The 18,640-nt window shown below is 43.0% G+C and overlaps 1 protein-coding gene across 4 annotated transcripts in view; it reads right to left on the bottom strand.

Annotated features, from left to right (window-relative positions):
* ARB2A (ARB2 cotranscriptional regulator A) overlaps positions 1–18,640 on the bottom strand; it is a 276,984-nt gene that overhangs the window by 81,007 nt on the left and 177,337 nt on the right. The window lies entirely within an intron of this gene.

The following is an 18,640-nucleotide window of genomic DNA, read 5'->3' on the forward strand; positions in this document are numbered from 1 at the left end:
TTTAAAGGGGACATGCTAAAAACGGAAGATATTTAATAGACCACAGACTATTTACAATACTACAAATTACATTTTTTTTTTTCAGGATAATGGTGTTTTTACTGAAGCAACAACTGCAAACAAAGACCTAAGGATTTCATCTAAAGTTCATTTTATGCCTTATGCTCTTTGTACATCAGTAAATTCCATAGGCAGGAAGTTTTCACAGCCTAGGAATTACTTAATTTCCTGCTGAATGCTCATTTTAAAATCTTAAATTATTCTTAGATGAATGCACCCCTTCATTGGATGGCTTACAGCTCCGCTCACTCTGTCCTTACATTCCTTCTTCTTCCGATAATTCATTTGTAGTCAGAAGTAGGTAAACCATCTCTTCTTTGGTAGGTAAACCAGTTCTCATTTATTACTGCATCACTCAGTACACCACTCTGGGTCCTCTAGACTTTCCCAACTATCTATCTTTGCTATTCAGGCATTTCCATTTTACCTTTGTCTTTGTGTTCCTCCTTTGTAGTCACAGTAAAGTTTGGGTTTGTAGTTTATTAACCATACCTCGTCACTACTTTATATTTGATTCCCTTAGAATGGCAAGTGGTGGACCAGTGTTCACTGCAACAAGCTAGAAAGCATTCGGGCATCTTTTTGAAAGTTCTCTCTATCCCAGTGGTTGAAAATTTGTTCCTTCACTTTGCAAGGGAGAATGTCAATTATCTATTTGCACAAGTATTCAACTCTATCACTTACGTAAGCCAGAACTTGAAATCCCCTAAAAATTGATTCCTTAAATTCATATATATTAGTTACCCATTTATTGATCAACTGAATAAGTGTTCTACTGCTAAACTATCTGTAAGGTCAGATGGCAATCCTCTGTAGGTTTATATTACACAATTATCATAACTTTATAATGACAAAAGGTTGATACCTTTATTATCTGTAGTGTATGCATATAAAACATAGCCTCTTATACATATATTACATATGCAATACATTTAGTGTGTATATATATATTTAGAATAGATGATAAAATGCATCTTTGGTATATATTTTATAGCATAGCACTCTTGTCAAGTGAAAGCATCAGCATGCTAAGAGGTGACTCAAAGGTCTGATCCTGCAAACACGAAAATCCACTAATACCCCAGTTAGACTTTAGGTAAATGGCCTGCGGGAGTAACTCTTTGCAGCATTGATTCCATACTCTTTATACCTATTCCAACAAATTTAAAACAGCTAAAAATCCAAAATTCTGAGAAAGGTAAAAGGAAGTTAAAACATGCCTGTTTTATTTTTATGGGCTCAGACAATCAAATCAACCTCCATCACTTCGAATTTGGGGGATACTTACTCCTCTGAGTTGCTTGTAATTAGGTATGAGGAAAAATAGATTGGAAAAAAAAAAATGCCCCCAAATTTTACTTTCTCTTGAACTTTTGAAAAAACCTTTCATCTACTTGCCCTGTCTTCTATTACAATCTCAGTTGTGGCATGGTGTTTACATGGGATGCCCTGGGCTTGAATGGGCACGTCTACAATAAGCATTTGGCTTGGAGCAATATAATTTTGACTTATAATATAAGTCCTCCATTGTCTCCAGTTGCCTCGTACTGGTTTGAGTCTCTAAGAGGTTTTGGGGTGTGCAAACTGAATTCCTTTCAGAGGAAACTGAACTGGAAGCCCCTGTCCAAATGTCCTCAGTGACTTCCCGAAATGAAACAAATTTGCAGTAGAAATTCTGGTAGATCAAAACGGGATCAGCTGGGCTCTGAAATATTTGTAAAAGCAGTGGTAGATGGGAAGAGAGAAGAAATCATGTGCCAGGAATGGTGTGCAAGAGGGCAATTTGTATTTAACACTTTTGGAAGGATGTGCAGATTCTTTCTTAGTAACTTCATGTGCTCTCCTTGGAGCTTGGTACATGTCCACGGTCATTCAAGATCCCCTTCAACTCCCCTTTCACTCGATCTCATACAAACCAAGCAGCTGGTCTATCTGAGCGCTAGCACTTGAGCTAATGCCTTTTCTCAGTTGAGAAAGACTCCTTTTCACCATGAAGCATATAATTCTGTTTCTTTGTAGTGGGAGTTTGTCAATCTGGGATTCCCAAGACCTTTCACCGCTTCCTGGATAGAATTCCTGAATTTCTGAAATACTCTCAGTTTTTAGCACATCTTAAAACGGAATTAGATCCTCAAGTCTTCATAAAATAGTATTCGTTAGGGATTAGAATTACAGAGCAACTGCACTTGAACAGCACATAGCAAAAATAATAAATAATCCAAAGTTAAACTAGTTCTTATTTTCAATTAGCAACAAGAATAATTTTCCCTAAAGTGAATTCACAGGCATGTGATAAAATCCCTGCTTGCAGTAGACAAAGCATCTGATACACACTAGTTTTTAAACAGCAAAAGAAAATGTCTGCAGAGATACAATCATAGAATGACCATAGCCAAGTACTTTCTGATATTTTGTTCAAAGATCTATTGGATGTTACATCTACAATGGTGATAGCTTTCTACAGCAATAAATCACACTGCAACAGCAATAATAATGCATGAACATATTAGAACAGATTGCTTTAGAGCATCTGGAGTCTAGGACTTGTCACAATTCACACTGTAAACCAATTTCTGTTGCAGAACTTCTACTGAAAATTTCCACACATACCTTACATTGGGGCTATAAGTTCTTAAAATCAATCATGGTTAGAAAAATATTTAATTCTAAAATAACTCAAGATTAAAAAAGCGTACGGGTCATCTCCCTTATGCATAGCTCAGTAAAAAAACCAAAACTCTGTACACAAAATTCCACTGGTAATATTTTGTGAACAGTGCAAACAAAACTCATGGCTCTCTAGTATAAAAGCCTCAGGCTTCAGCTTTATTAAAACTTTAAACTTAATAACGCAGTTCTCCCGCTTCACTTGTCCCTAGTGTCTTACGACAGAGAGCTTACAGAAGAAAAGCCTTCGAGGACCTGTAATAACGTGGAGAATGCCAAGTTCCCAAACACAGGTTGTGCTAATAGGTGCAACAGGACCACGGGTAGGGATGCTGGCTCACCTCGCTTACAAACCTCCCAGCAATTTGTCTAGTACGAACGAAGCCTAACAGTTCAATAGAAAGCCCATCACATAACATAAACTTGGTGTGGTACCGCGTGGGCAAAAATCTTTGAATGGGTCCACTACATCTCACCCACAACAGCTCGAAAATGTATGTTAGACAAGAGGGCTTGGTCAAGCTCTTCCCATCAAAAGCTCAACTAAAGCGAACAAAAGCCAACCCCTCTTTTAATGTATCACAAGATATTTCAGCAACGTAGGTTGCTGAGATATTTGCCTTTGGGCTGTTGGAGAACCGCAGTGATAGTCAGGAAAGGAGGTTTGGAGCAGCTGGCTCTAGCTGGAGTCAGCCACTTGGTACTCCCTCCTGGCAGCAGCAGTCTGCCATCCCAAAATTGGAGATCTGAGCCAGGGAAATCTCTGTACATCTCACTGACGTGAAAATAAAGTTCTGAAGGGTCAACAACTTCCACCTATCTCAACCAGGAACTGACAGTGAAGCCTGATCAGTTTAAGCATTAACGTTCCTATGCTGCTGACTGCAGCAGGGAGATGTTGGCTTGCCTCTAATATACGAGCTCAAAAACGGTCCTGTCTTAGCAATGTGGAGCTCCACAAGGGCCACTTCATGCTGCCAGGAAGCAGCCTAAATTAGCATGTGCAGAATTTGGCACAAGTAAGGCTGAAGAGCATCTGATACTTGAGCCAGGTTGCTTAAAGGTAGCTTAGGTATGTCCACTGCGGTGCATGAGCCCCAGGAAAATCATATTTGAAAAATCCACATAGTTCGCTAAACTGTATTTCATTTTGTATTCACAGTTAATTTGGACTTCGGTAGTGGAAGATGTTGTGAGCATACGATCACGCCTAAACCTCCAGCACAGCAGAAGATCCTTTGCTGCTCTGGCTTTACCACGCGTCTGTCTCAGCAGCATCCTCTTAATAGAGATGCAGGAGGTTTTCTGGCAGGAGGCTGCATCACCTCTCCAAATGACATGAGCTCAGCCAGCAAGAGCATCCTCTGTTAGAATAGCTACACAAAACCTGCACTAGAGGTTTTGCTAACATAGTTATCTTGGCTGGGGTGACAAAGGATTTTTTTCAAGCTCTTAGCTCATATATCTTTGCCAGTAAAACCTTATGCTGCAGGTCATAGTTTTGCTTTTTCTTGGTTTACCTGGATTTCTGAAGCACTGGATAGCTATTTGAGTGCCATGCCTAGTTTGAAATGAAATAATAAAGTAAAATAAAATAAAATAAAATAAAATAATCAACAAAGCTATTCGTTAACTGCCTTAATCAGAACCATCTAGACCCATGACTGAAAGTTCAAAGTGCTGTAGCATCAAGAAAGGTCAAGATCTATGTGGACTAGGAAGCAGGGCTGCCTCTGCTTGAAACTGGGAGTGCTCTCAGCCTCTTGCCCCGAACTTGCTAGCCTGGGCTCAGTTTTTCATGAAGAGTTTCACAGCCCTCGCCAGCTCCAAGCATGGGCAAATCACAAGCCATCATTTTGAACGTGTTTCCTTGTTTGAACGTACGTTGGGTGCCAGACTTTCAGCCTGATCTTGCAGCCATTAGGGACAGTTTAACAACATTTAAGAGCAGTAGTCGGTGCACAGTTGACCCCTAGCAGTGATGCATGGCTGACATTTTATCAGACGTGCTCCGTCGCACCCGAGCGAGGTGCCAAACACTGCCTGAGACCCATCAGTGAGCAAACAGTAAGTTTTCAAACCCTGCCAGTTTTCTTGCTATTGACGTGAGTTGTAGGAAGCTCCAGACTAGGGAGGAGCAGGGTCTCGGGGTGCAGACAGATGATTGAGTTACTGCGACTCCTCCAGTCGCCGCCTGTCAGACTCGCCGTGGTAGCTCGCAGCTTGTACGGGCTCCACTAAAGGGTGGCAGCAGATAGAAGCTGGGTTGTTGATGCTGCTACCAACCTCGGCCATCTGGTCCACCCATCTGAGGAATGCGACTGCTCCAGGGCAGAGACACTCATCTGCTCCCCAGTCAGGCACTGTTTTCAGCCCTGGGGATTCGAGCCTGGTCAACATCTCTGAGGTTGTTACTTCGGGTGATTTCAAATCAATTAGGAAGTGGGGCTGGACAGAAATAAACCCTTCTCACACCGGGAGAAAAGTTCTTCCTAAGGTACTTGCTTGAGCTGAACATCTTTTAAATTACAGCGGACCAGCTTTGCTGTATCTAAACCACCAGTATGCATATAAAATGGATCAATAAAACAAGTAATTTACTCTTAGCCTGTCTTGCTGGGCTCCTCCTTTGATTCATGTGGGGTGAAAACCTCTAAAAAGCCTTGAACCAGAATATGCAGGTTCTTGGGATTTTATTTACTCAGGTAAAGTTAAATAAAATACAGTGATCTTAAATCTTTGTGATGACAAATTAGTTGAAATAAACTGCTCTTGAAAATCAGTGTGTAACAAAACGATTAATACACAAGGCTTGAAAATGAAATGATACAAGGGGTTGGAGTTTTGTTTTGATATCTTACCATCACGAAGGTAATGGTTCATATCTAATGAAAAACGTGGCCTGAAGTAAGTTATGGAAGTAATTTTCTCATGTTTTAATAAATGTGTAAATCCAGAACTCAGTCTACAAGTGAACAATCATATTAGTGAAATGAATGTGAAACAATCAAGTAAATAACTGTTTTTATATGTTAAGTATCAAATACAACAGGGTAAAATGGCATTACTTCTTCATTGCTTCTGTCTGAATGGTACATGGAAAACTTTTATTACAGCTTTATGCAAATCTCATGCTGGTGCATTTTTCAACGGAATAGTCAGTTTCTTTATATTTCATTTTATACCTAGAGAAACAGAGAGAATTGCACTGGTTTAACATCAAGAAGGGCAAATCCTCCACAGATTTCTGGATGTTGGCTGAACAAGGACCAAGCATTTATTTAAGAAGTTGCCCCTATTTTATTGTCTGTGTACACAAACATGTCAGCCTATGTATTCGTTTTTATTAAAAGGCCAGACTTAAAAAAAAAAGAAAATGAGAAAAGCCGAGTGTTAAGCTCAGCACCTCACAGATGGACATGGAGTCTGACGCCCTTGTTATTTAAACACAGACAGCTGGATTTCCACTTCAGCCAGCGGATAAGACAACACTCACTCTTCCTGTCCTTTGAAGCCTCAACTTTGACTCTTGCAACCTCTGAGAAACTTCAGGAAGGAAAAGTCTCTCCACAGGCAAGGTCTCTGAGCAAGAGGGTATGTAAACTGAAACTTTTGGGGTCACACAAACTCATGGAGATAACTCTCTTCGCGGTTAAGGAATGGCAAATTGTGATTTATTATTGCAGGCAACCAAAAGAGAGGAGCAGCAGCTTCCCTCTTCTTTCCCCCTAAAATGCTGCTGCCGCATGCACGCTCCTTCGCCAAAAAAGTATGTGCACGTGTGGCAGGAAACCAAATTACACCAAGCAGACCACAATATGACTGACATCTTCAAAGTCTGAAAAAACAGTACAGCAGAAGGGGAAATACTGGGTAATTTTTTATCAGGGCTCTTTTTCTGACATTGGACATGCCATCAGATATCAAACAAGGTTTTCCACCCAGTTGTGAGATGGGGAAGTAGCAGCAAGGCCAAGAAGGCTCCACAGAGAAAATCTTTCATATGCAGAAGGGCTTTGTGAAGCAGCCTGAAGGATGTATAACTGATCTAATATGACAAATGATTCAGATAAAGATCTTCCAGTTCAGAGTACAGAACAGACTCTCATAAACAGTACACATTCATAATTAAATGTCTGGTCCATGCCCTGTGCCAGTAGCAGCCAGGCACAGCTGTACTGGCAAAGGAAGCCCAGACCCTCCACGCTCCGGAGACGCCGGGCAGGGACCTGCTCTCCAGCAGGTTTGGAGAGCCATGGCACTGCCACAACACACAACTGGCACCTCAGCATCCCTGGACGTGGAAGCGGGGTGGGGGACCAGGATGCTGTCTCATTGCCAAGAAGTCTTCCCTTGTTCATCCTCCTGGCCTGCTCAGTGATCTTGGACCAACCTCGCCATCATCATCAGCTTGCTCACACCATTTATTGCTGTGTAATGCTACAAGGAGACCCATGTGCTCTGCATCGCCCTCAGCATGAGCCCGCTAGTCAAATACCACAAATCATCCTCGAGTACTTATGACATCAGTCAGAGAAGTGATGCCAGGTAGCGGTGAGTCAACAGAAGAATGAGGAGTGTCGTTTCTTAGTGTAATGAGTGCTGTCAGGCCTACGTGTCAGGACAACGGATGCTGCACAAAAGCACTGAAAAATCCCAGCTTCCCATGTAGGAAGGTACTCATTTATCACACGCAGTTCTTCTTTAGTGAAATAACCTAAGCTCTCATACTCACAAGCCTCGAAGAGAGACTCTGGCACGTTAAGAGCGGCGCATGTTTATTTTCATGGTTGTTAGGAAATGGAGAAATCGTCCTGAAAATTTTGGATCGGACTCCGCCTTTGATGGCTGCACCCAGGTTGACAGACCAAGATTCTCCCGTAACTGTCAGCCAAGGCACACTGGCTGGCTCCCGAAACCAGGCTACGCCAGTGGGCAGGCTGGGGTGGCATGGAGGGCACTGGGCAACCCTCCCCTCTCACTGCAGGAGAAGCCGGCCGGGCAGGGCTGCTGCGGCGAACGTCTCCGGGCCACCGGCTAGGACCTGAAGAAACAGCAGCCTCGTCCTGTGACCATGGGATCTCCGGGGAGCTCGTCAGGGTGCTGCAGGACCGTGAAGATCAGCCAGCCCTGCACTAAAGCACAAGTGACGTCTGCTAAACTTTCTGCGCTCTCCAAAGTTTCTGGTGTACTTTGAAAAAAGGCCTGCTGTGGATTTAACTACTTACCCATCTTTTTAAGCTAAGAGCTCATCATTTTTGACTTAAGAAGTCCCACTTCAAAGAAAAAAAATTCACAGATATCGTGGAAGGCAAAAGACATTATGTGAAATCTGCAAATTCTGTCCCTCATCAATAAAAACTCAAAATGTTAAAAACATGGGATAAGGTAGAAAGTCAGTCCCTCTTTCCCACAGCATTTCATGCCTGCTTTGTGTTATATATCTACCAAATGATAAGCTCCTTGAAAGAGAACCATTTTCCTTTTGTTTGGTCCTAAATACACAGTTGGAAGTGCAAGCACCTAGCACACAGAGAAGCATTCCTGTATGCTCTTTGCCTAATTTTAAAATAAGTTAAATAGAATATACATAATAGCCATTTAGTTAGATCAAAGGCAGCTGGAGCCACCCCTGGTGTTTATTTCCAAACCATTACACATCACTAGCAAGATATTCCCCACGACTCTCTGATCTCGTAAGGTTCATAAGCAACGCTAAAACCAAAAGCAACCGCGAGCTTTACTTCTGCTCCTTTTCCTCCAAAGTCCTCCTCAGTGATGAAACACACCCAGATAGGTTTTCCACGTCTTTATTTCACCACCAGCGCGACCACCACAGCTTCCCCAGGGCAAAGTGGGACCTGGGCGAGCAACCCCCCCACCATGAGGATTCCGGCTGTATCCTACCATCGGTTGAAAGTCATCACGTAACTGGACCACGACACCAAATACTGTTCACAGCTCCCATCTCTGGGAGCCTTGATACCCAGATTCATCCGCTTATAAAGACGAGACCCCGGTCACACCTCCGGTACTTGGATAGATAAGTCCACTCACCAGACACGGAAACCTGAAGGCTTCTGCACGCTTTGGGAGGGAGGTGTACCAACAGAGTGCATCAGTTTATAACATACTTTAGAAACATATAGAGTGTTAAGTCACAATTCAGTCTATATGCACGCACTTATAGCCATATAAAGGTCCTTTTAAGCTGCACCAAGAAGCATCGTTATACCAGGACAGATGCCTCACTGGGAGGTTATCTCAGTTCAACTAAATTCCTTTCTAAACTAACGATTAAACTCTCAAAAACCCTGAAGTATAGACAAACCTTACTCTGCTGAACCCTTCCCGAGTCTGCCTACTCCTAAAGCACTCTGGTGCAGCCTCGGAGCAGAGGACCTGAGCTAACCGCTGGAGCAAAACCAGCTTCCCCCGTGGAAAGGGAGCGAAGGTTCACGCCAGACTTGAAAGGAAGCTTTCCTGAGCTTAACAACAGCTGTGCCGCCAATGTTTTCAGTCTAATTCCCCCCCCCCCCCCCCCCGCCCCGTAACCTTTGTGTGAACTTCTGAAATGAATGGCTTTGGCTTATAAACCTGCACTCCTGGACCAAACAGCCCCGTGAAGCTGGCAGTCCTTCACCCTCACCCCTTGTATTGCTAACCTTGTAACACCCCCCTGCTAACAGGGAGGGAGATGCAGGTGCAAGTAAGCTTGAGCAAAACACTGTGAGCAGCTCACAAAACACTCTGGTGCTAGGACACGGAGAGACATGGCTCCTGCAGGAGCTGGGACAGCCTGAGCTTTCTGGTGGGACACAGCGGCTGCTCCGAGTCCCGTCGATCTCCGAGACATCGGATATCAAAGCATTATTAGATGCGGACGGTGTGTTTTGGATCATAAATACATCATTTGGGGTTATTTTTTTCTGCACTTGCTGTGGTTTCCGGAGGGGATCACATTGCATCTCAAGCCAGCTAGCTTGGCCGTTGAAGGCCAAGTGTGAAAATAGTGGCAATAAATCCCACCTGGGCCATTCTTGCAAAACATGGATAATGAACACGTGTTGCAGTACACAGCTTTTATCGGCACAGTTTTTCAGCTTCCGTTTCAAAGGTGAAGGTGTAAGTGTGTTAGGCAGATCACTCTGAACACCGGGAGCTGGAGAGGAGCTCTTGGGAGAGTAAAAACCTGTGCCAGCCCTGCGCCTGCTGTGTATCCCACTTGCTGGTACCCCACCAAGCTCTGCTCAGCCTGTGCACGTGTTTTATTTTCCCAGGTGGAGGTGTAATCAGCAAACTCCAAAGTTTATGCAAGTGATGAGGGAGCTGGCTGATGTGATCCGTCTGATCCAACGAGGCTTGGACTGATGAAATACCGTTTAGGATTGATGAAATATCCAGTTCTGTACAAAGATATCTACTGCAACGTATATGCAGCACGCCTGCTGTCTCAAAAGAAATACAGTTTTCCTTCAGTTAGTTTTGGGGAAAAAGTCATAGTTTTAGAATGGGTTGTATGCATCCCTATGGAGATAAACACACCTCTAAATTGTCAAAGTGATTTCCATAGAAATGTACAGAGCACATATAGCAGACAGTCATCGTTTCAGGTTCATATATTAATGTACCAGAAATTATATTCCCTTTATAGCAAGTGTCCTCTAGCACTCCCCTACCTTAAAGAAAACAGCACTTCAAAACGCTGACAAAAGCAAATTCTATAAACCTATCATTTAAATATCTGACAGTAAGAGACGGCACTAGAAAATGTATACTCAAAAGGGCTCTTTTGCAGGTACTGGGGAATTTTCTCTGTTTTCCCTTGTTTTCAGTATTTCATTTTATAAAGCTCTTCAACATTTATCTGAGCACACTGTAGTGGTATGAGTCATGTATAGCACGAGAGCCTACCGAAGTTGCAGTCTCATGGCTTCCACAGAGTTACCGCAGCACTAAAACCATCAATAAAAATGTTTTCACACTCTGTATGTCAAAATCAATTTTACTAGTAAGTATGATATTTCTTCTAAGATGAACAAATTTAGTAATTTTCTTTTTACTTCTCATTTTTTTTGCAATTATGATTTTATCTATTCTAGCCTAATATGGAAGTAAATTGGAGTGATACCATGCGGCTCAAATTAAGAGATATCAGTCTAATTCTCAAGCAAGCTGGTAACAATTTTTTACGAAGCAATGCTAGTGGGAAGTGATGGTGGCAGTGCTGGGAAGCAGGGTCTGCTGTTGAAGCCCAGAGCAGCTGTGACAGTGCAGATTCAGCTGCACTGCTCCGCTAACTTATTAGAATTATTATTTTCTGGAAAATAAACCACCAAACACTTGAATGAGTGAGCAGGTCGTTTATTCCTACTTAAAGGGTCTGCGCTGAGACTCCCAACGCAAGGGCCAGGAGCGGTTTTCACCAGACATTGGATATAGATCACTAATGCATTGCACAAAGGCTACTGAAAAGCCATCAGCTGGGAACAGCTTTTGGTCACTACTAAACAGGGGGCAGATTTGAACCAGTGACCTAGAAGTGAAAGACTTTGTAATCTGATTACCAATCCCTTGAGCCATCCCATCCCTCCCCTTTTCTTTTTTACTGATAAGAGAAAAAGAGTCTTATTACCTAAGCAACTTTTGTAGCCTGTTAGCAATGCAAAAGCTTTCATTTAGTGCTTAAAAAGGAAAGTCTCATGGGCACGCTTATTAGCCCATCTCAAGCACAGGCTCTGTATTATTTTTCCCTATTAATCTCAAAATAAATGTATTGGTATAAAAGTGTAGCACAACGCTTTTTCTGATAATGATTTATAGTAAAGTTCTTGCTGATTAAAATAGGTGCTGATGAGAGGTTTTTACATAGCCGTGGAGTCAACAGATCCCTCACTGGCAAATGAAGAGACAACATGCTCCTTTTGTCAGCAAATACTCCACAGAATATAAACGCATTACCAAGGTATGGTGCGTATCGCAGATGATAAGCATCTAAATCGCTTGTTTTCCGTACAGAAATCACACTTTTCAACAACCACGAAGATACGTTTTCTCATTCAGAAGCAGGACGGCTTGGTAAGTGTTACAGTCTCATCATCAAATAATATTTTAATGCACAAACAGGATCTCCCAAGTACGCCAAAACCCATTTAAATAGCCCTTAAGAGACGACGAAGCTATTGTTTCTCCTTCTCCTCCTCGGTCCTCTTCTCAGGACCCTCAGAAAGAAATCTGGGAGACCTTTTCTGCCAGTTTCCTACCTCTTTTTTGCAGACATTGTGGCCTGCACATTAACGCCGCTTCCTTTGGCTGGAGGTAATAAACGATTAGCTACAGCAGAGCGGTGCGGTGTTCGTGTTATTCTTCGCTGTACTACACTCAGCCAATGTCTCAAAAATTAATGCAAGTGTATCAGGATCTGAAATTAACTTTTTATAGCCATAAGCAACATCCCGCTAGGAGGGGGAAAATCCTATTATAGCAGTTCTGGCATCTCACTGCTTGTAGACTGTTAGCAGGCACAAAATAAGATTTCAAATTATAAAATGGTGAATGCAAAAAGAGTTGTTCCGTATTGATTAAACTTTTTTTTTTTTCTTTTTGCTTATGAACCGATAAAGCAAAACTAGGTGATGCTTGCTCTTGTTAAGTGACAGATCTATTACTAAAGATCAGGTAGGAGACCAGACTGTCCAAGACTACTATGTGATTATACAGAAATAATTAGAAAACCTACATATTTATAATAAACATGCGATACTGTCCTCTGGAGTTGTGCAGTAACTTCCAGGAGGATTTTTCAGAAATTTATATACTCACTACACTGTTTAAAAATACATTGCTAAGAACTAGAATGGCTCAAAATCGCTTTGACGTTTGCAAGGGATTATGCTGGACTCAAATAAAATACTTTCTATTCACTCTGCGCAACATATAACCTATTGCTATACTGGTTTGCCTTTTAATGGCCAGGAGTTCTGGCTAGGACAGTAATTTAGAAGTTTATTAAAAAATTATTTTGCCTACGTAAGAAAATCATTAAGTTTCAAACAGCTGAAAATTAGAACTTGTAAGTGGAAAAACCTTTAGCTACACCGAACGCCCATCGCCTCGACTAACAGGTCATTTGCAGGAATCAGGCAAACCAGCTGTTAACTACACACATTTATGACTACTCGGTGTGAGAAAATTTACACACGCTCACTGAAGGTCAGCAACAGTTAACCAGAAAGAAGTATTTCGGCTAAACGCCAGAGAGGTAGAAGAAAAAAGCAGACCGGATTAGATATAGGGCCCGATCCCAAATCACAGCTTAAGCAGTGAACGGTGCTTTAAACCACAGGACTTAATCTCTTGAACTTGAGTGCTGGAATCTCATAGGGAAGAAGAACGCCCGGTCTGGCCAGCACGCAGCACTCGCTACAGCGCTTTGCTGACAGCGCAAGACACGGACGAGCTAATAGCAAAGCTCGGTGTCTTCACGTTGAGCTTGGACCTTATTATGTTGATAAAATGTCTAATATCGGTATTAATTTTCTGACGGTTGTGAAATGACGCCTGCTTTTATTAATCCGAGTAACCTGACTGTGCAACCTCTTTCGTAAATCCCATCCAAAACAACACTACTAAAAAAGCCCATCAATGGAAGAAACTTTTGCACTTGGAACAGCAACTCAGGTGATTTAGTGTTCTGTCATTAAGAAACATTTTCGCAAGGGTAACGTAAATGATGCACGTTTTACACATACCGAAGATGCACTCTTTAAACTTCCTATTCTTGTCCTCTGCTTATCTGTCTCTTGACCTTTGCTGAAATAAATCACCCTGACTCCTCCGTACTCTCCCCGGCGTGTTTCTAACGCCGCGCATCGCGCTGGCTGGCTGGAAGCACAGCTGGCAAGGGATCTAAACCCCATCGCAGGGCAAACTCGGCCTTCTGGCTTTGCCAAGAATGACATTTCGAGGTTTGTGGGTTTTTTTGTTGTTTGTTGGTTTGTTTTTTTTTTTAAGATTGTTACTGTACGGGACGCTTGATTCTGTATTTGTTTGCGAGTACCGGTGGCTCCACCCGTTACGGTAACCCAAGGCTAAACGCAAAACCGCGACGAATTACACAGCCTGGAATTTCTTAATAAGAATTCGGCTGTTAATTAAAGTGAGATTACAGAATTCGGCCGAGTTCTGCCCGCCTGTCCCAGAAGGAAGCTTGCAACCGAGGACAAGCAGTGCCCCCTAGTGTCACCGGCTGCCGGGAGCCCCCCCACTCCCCACCCCCCCCCCCGCCTCCTCCCCGCGGGGACCGCCCGCGGGTAGCGGGAGCATCCCCACCCGCCCGCCCGCGTGGGAGCGGGCTCCGCGCGGCCGCCGCTCCGCGTTCCCGCGCGGGCGGGCGCGCTTCTCCCGCGCGGCGCGCCACCGCAAAGCCCGTCGCACCGCTTGCGCGGGGGCGCGCGCGGCGCGCGGGCACGGGCGTCGCCATCTACTCCTTCCGCGCCCGCGTCTCTTCCACGCCTGGGCGCGCAGGCAGGCGCGGAGCCCGGCGGGGCCAAAGGCGTCCTCAACGTGGCGGGCGGGCCAGAGGGACGTTCCGCGGCGCGGCCGCGGGCCCTGCGCGGAAGCGGGCGGCGGGAAGCCCGGCGGAATCGCCGGCGGCGGAGGTGCCTAACGGGGGCTGCCGAAAACACGATGCGGGCGGCGGGGGCTGAATGGCTACGCTGGAGCGGCCGGGAGGCAGGCAGAAGGTTTTGAATCAGTCAGAAATTATAATTAAAGCTGTAATGAGTGTTTTGACATCTTCCCCCCTTTTTTTGTTAATTGGGGGTTAACACTATTTAGACTTCATTGCGGTCCAGTATCAACAATTTTGTAATATAACTTCTGTGCCTTTTAGCAAATTACCTCAAACTTTACTCTTCGGATATAAAAAATAATCCCTTAGCACTCCCAAAAATTTCTCTCTGACGGGAAAAACTCTACAAAACTTCAGCATGTGTTTTATTTCAGCTGAAATTACAACGGAGTCACGCTAGGTTTGTTTAATTTTTCATTTTACTGCATAAACATTTGACAAAGAGAGAAAGCTATCTGTTCATCTTGTGAATGATGGTATACGTCATATGTTCATTAGCATTCACGTCTTCCGTGAAGTACAGGCAATAAAATAAGGAAACAAAGACAAAAGGTATAAAAGAACGATACAAGATGGCACCAGTTACAGGTGCATGGAAAAAGCCTCAAACATTACAAAAAGACATATATGAGATGTCAAATAAGCCATTCGCATAATAGTGTTAAAAAAAAAAAAGGAAAAAAATTAAAGCCTGACAGTGCTGCCCAATTTCATTTGCATAAAAAATGCAAGTGACTATTTATAAATATATTCAGATCACAAGATGTTTGTATTCTGTTTTTCCATGTAAAGCATTAATAGACATTTATTCCCATCCTTGCATTTTAAAAAGCAATGTACATAATTAGGCTTTTACAAAAAGATTACAATGTGCATTATAAATTGATTCCTGTTTAAAGTGAAGGCGGCAAATATGCATTAGTTTAAGAGACAAATGGCTGGAAACGCAGTGTTCAGAATGACAGTAGGTACGTATTTAGACACCTTACAATAACTATTAGGGTACAATTGCCGATGAAACTTTAATTGTGTAAGATTCATTAAAATCTCTAAATGGCACATACACATTTAGGCTTAATTTGAGAACGTAGCCATAAAAAATGGATTTGGAAGTTTTTGTCATTAGATTTTAGCAGTAATTTAGCATTCTGAAAAAGTTAGCAACATCAACTGAAATAATTCAACTGCATTTTACAGCAGATGCTGCATCGATGGCTACTATCAATAAACATTTTTTCGGGAGACTCACGGTGCTGCCGCCCGGGGAATCCATCCCAAACCCCGGCACGGTTCAGCTCAGCACAAAACGGTTTGGGAGGCGGGAGGTGGAAGCGCAGTTACCTATTACAGACGTTAAGAAAGTTTTTATTATTTTCCCCTTTCACGCACAAGGATGCTAACGGCTATTTTGAGGAAGAGATGAAAAGACAAGGTCGCTTGCCGTAGCACCGCGTGATCCCTCGTGCCCGAGGGTGTCAACCTACTGCAGAAAATGTGACACGGGGTTACACTTTGGGCCGGCTGACAAAAGTTAATTTTGCAGAGGAAAGCAGTTGTTATTTACCCCGAGTCCAGGCCGCGCGCTGTTCATTTGAGGACAGGGAGCGCACGCACAAGGCGCAGCCCCGCACGGGCATGTGCGTGGCGTGAATGACACCAGCAAAAGAAAAGAGGAACCCGAAGACTGACGTCCCCTCAGCATCGCTCATTATCTCCGCACTGCAAGGAGGGTTAAAATCAAAATGGAGGCTTTTTTGGGACCTGGGCACTTCTGCTGTTTGGAGCGTGCGGCTGGGGCGCGCTGGCTTAGCCGAAAAGGGAGGAAAGGGATGCACGCCGCCGTGCAAGGGCGCGCGGCGAGTGTTTGCTGCTGGCAGCCTGGAAAGTTTCACTTGGGATACAGCTGGGTGGAAGAGGGATGATTGAAGGGGAGTGTGTCGATGTGCGGGAGGTCAGGGGGAAACAGGGGAAGAGTGAAACACACCTCCTGCATTACCAGCATCAATAGGTCTTTGATGCTATAGAAATTACTCTGCTAAAACTTATTAAGAATTTTATACCGATAATATGCACTACGTGTAATCGCCTGTGAAGATGTGCACGGCCAGGGAGACGCACAGAGCAGCAAACTGTGGAATATGCCCGTATGCATTTGGCTTACCGAATGCAAGCGGATGCTTTTTCCTATGGGACGCGTCTCCTGAGCTACCTGATTTAGAAATATTTGTTTAAACTGCGAAAAGTTACTTTAGTATGTATGAAAGAGAAGCAGAAGGCAGAAAGATTTTTTCTTTCAAAATACGGTATCTCGAGGAATGTGCATTATATAACTAATTTTAATTTTGTGCAGTTACAGACTACAGACTTGCTATCCCCTTCCACAGATTCATACGAATCTACCAAATATAGTGACATTGAAATTTCAAATTTCTTTTTTTCTATAGCACTTGCTTCACAATTAGAGTAAAAAACTTCACTTAGATTGTACTTAGCAGAATGCTGCAAAATATAAAAATGTATCAAGTGCATACAAAAGAAGTGCAATCCAAAGCACTGCAAATAATAACTTACATAATTGTTTTCTATGCCATACAATAAAAATCGGTTTTGTCCAGCCAAATAAGGATTTAGCCTCTACTTAAACAGGACAATTGCTTTTTTTTTTCCTGCAGAAAGAGGGGCGGTGGGAAGCAACATGAGAGTCTGCAGAGCAGGACGATTCTAATTGTTCTGTCTTTATTACGCATTACTCTTACGAACACCACCACCCATTACCCTTTCAGCAATAAAGTAGGGCTCAAACGGTGACCCCACTAAATCTGGTGCTAAGCAGTCTGTATCGCGCCCAGAGCAGCCTCTCCTCAAAATACGAACATGACAGAAAATCAGCATTTCTGGAGTGAGACAGGGAGGCTCTATCAATTCCCTCCTCAGGCTGCTGCACCAGATCACAAGCATCGAGGAGTTCTTGATCAAGTCTTTGTCATTTAAACACCCCATTTTACCTCAAAAAAAAAAAGGGGGGGGGGGGCCAGAAATAAACTTAAATGTCTTTTAAAAAATGCACTAGCGTATCTTGCATGTGATGGAAGTTTGCCAGTTAGATCATCAAAAGGTTTTGAGTGAAGGGCAGATACCACGAATGTACGATGCATGGGAAGGAAAAATGTTTAGGTGGGAATGAAGTAGCGAAAAACATTTTTAATTGCTGCATGGTATCTGCCACATTAGCAGTACCTGGACTTTGAAAAGATCTCCCTAGCAAAACAACACAGAACCACCTCTTATCTTCAGTAACGTGCCTGTAAAATGAAAATGTCTCAGTGACACGGGAGAGAGATGACACTTCAGACATCCTCTGCAATTTTTCCAGTCTTTAAATACTACGGTTTTACAAACTAAAAATAAAAAAACCACAGACTTTGGAATTTCATTCTTTGTATACTTATTTTGAAAACATTTGCCCTGCGTCTGGAAAATATCACTTTTTGTCATGGAAGTTATATCTGTCACAGGAAAACTTAAAAATACGGGTTTTTACCTTGTGCTGCTCTATTTTACTCAGACCTTATCAGTAAAAGGACTCACTCGCATGCCTGATGCTGAAGATGCCCAGCAATCAAGCAATTATTAAAACCCATTCAAAACACTTATTTCAACACATCCAGAACATCACTTGGGGCTGCAAATATCTGCTGAGAAAAATCTCGCTATACAACATCCACAGAGGGTATCGGAAACTCTGGAAGTACCTATATACATCTTCGTCACGTTTTTCTAAGGGCATCCGCTTCGTTTAACAGCACAACGCTATGCGTGCTACGGATACTTTATTCCCAGAGAGTACTTCTACCTGAAGTAAGAGATTGGATTTCTTTTCTTCATTTTAATTGCTTATAAACAATCGTGTCCCACCCTTTCTTTTTCAAAACTGAAGCTGTTTGTTTGCAAAAGATCTCTTTTGCTACCAGAAATTTTTTGGGTCTCATCGCCCTGCATAGCTCACACATACAAGCAAGTCCAGCATTTTTCTTCAACTGAATAACGCAGATAATGGGCTGCTATGAGATACTCAGACTCTTCTTTTATTTCAGAATTAAAAGCAAGTTCCACTCCCCACTTGAGAGGTCAGCTCATATTTAGCCTGTGCCCATCTTCTACGTTCATTGACTCAAATATCAGCAGAAGACATCTTAAAATAAGTGAAAAGTGTTGCAGATGCACAATCTGTGCACAATGCAGACACACAGTATCTGTAACACCCGCATAGGATATTGCTAC

This window comes from Aptenodytes patagonicus, chromosome Z, assembly GCF_965638725.1.
Source record: "Aptenodytes patagonicus chromosome Z, bAptPat1.pri.cur, whole genome shotgun sequence".
NCBI lineage: Eukaryota > Metazoa > Chordata > Aves > Sphenisciformes > Spheniscidae > Aptenodytes > Aptenodytes patagonicus.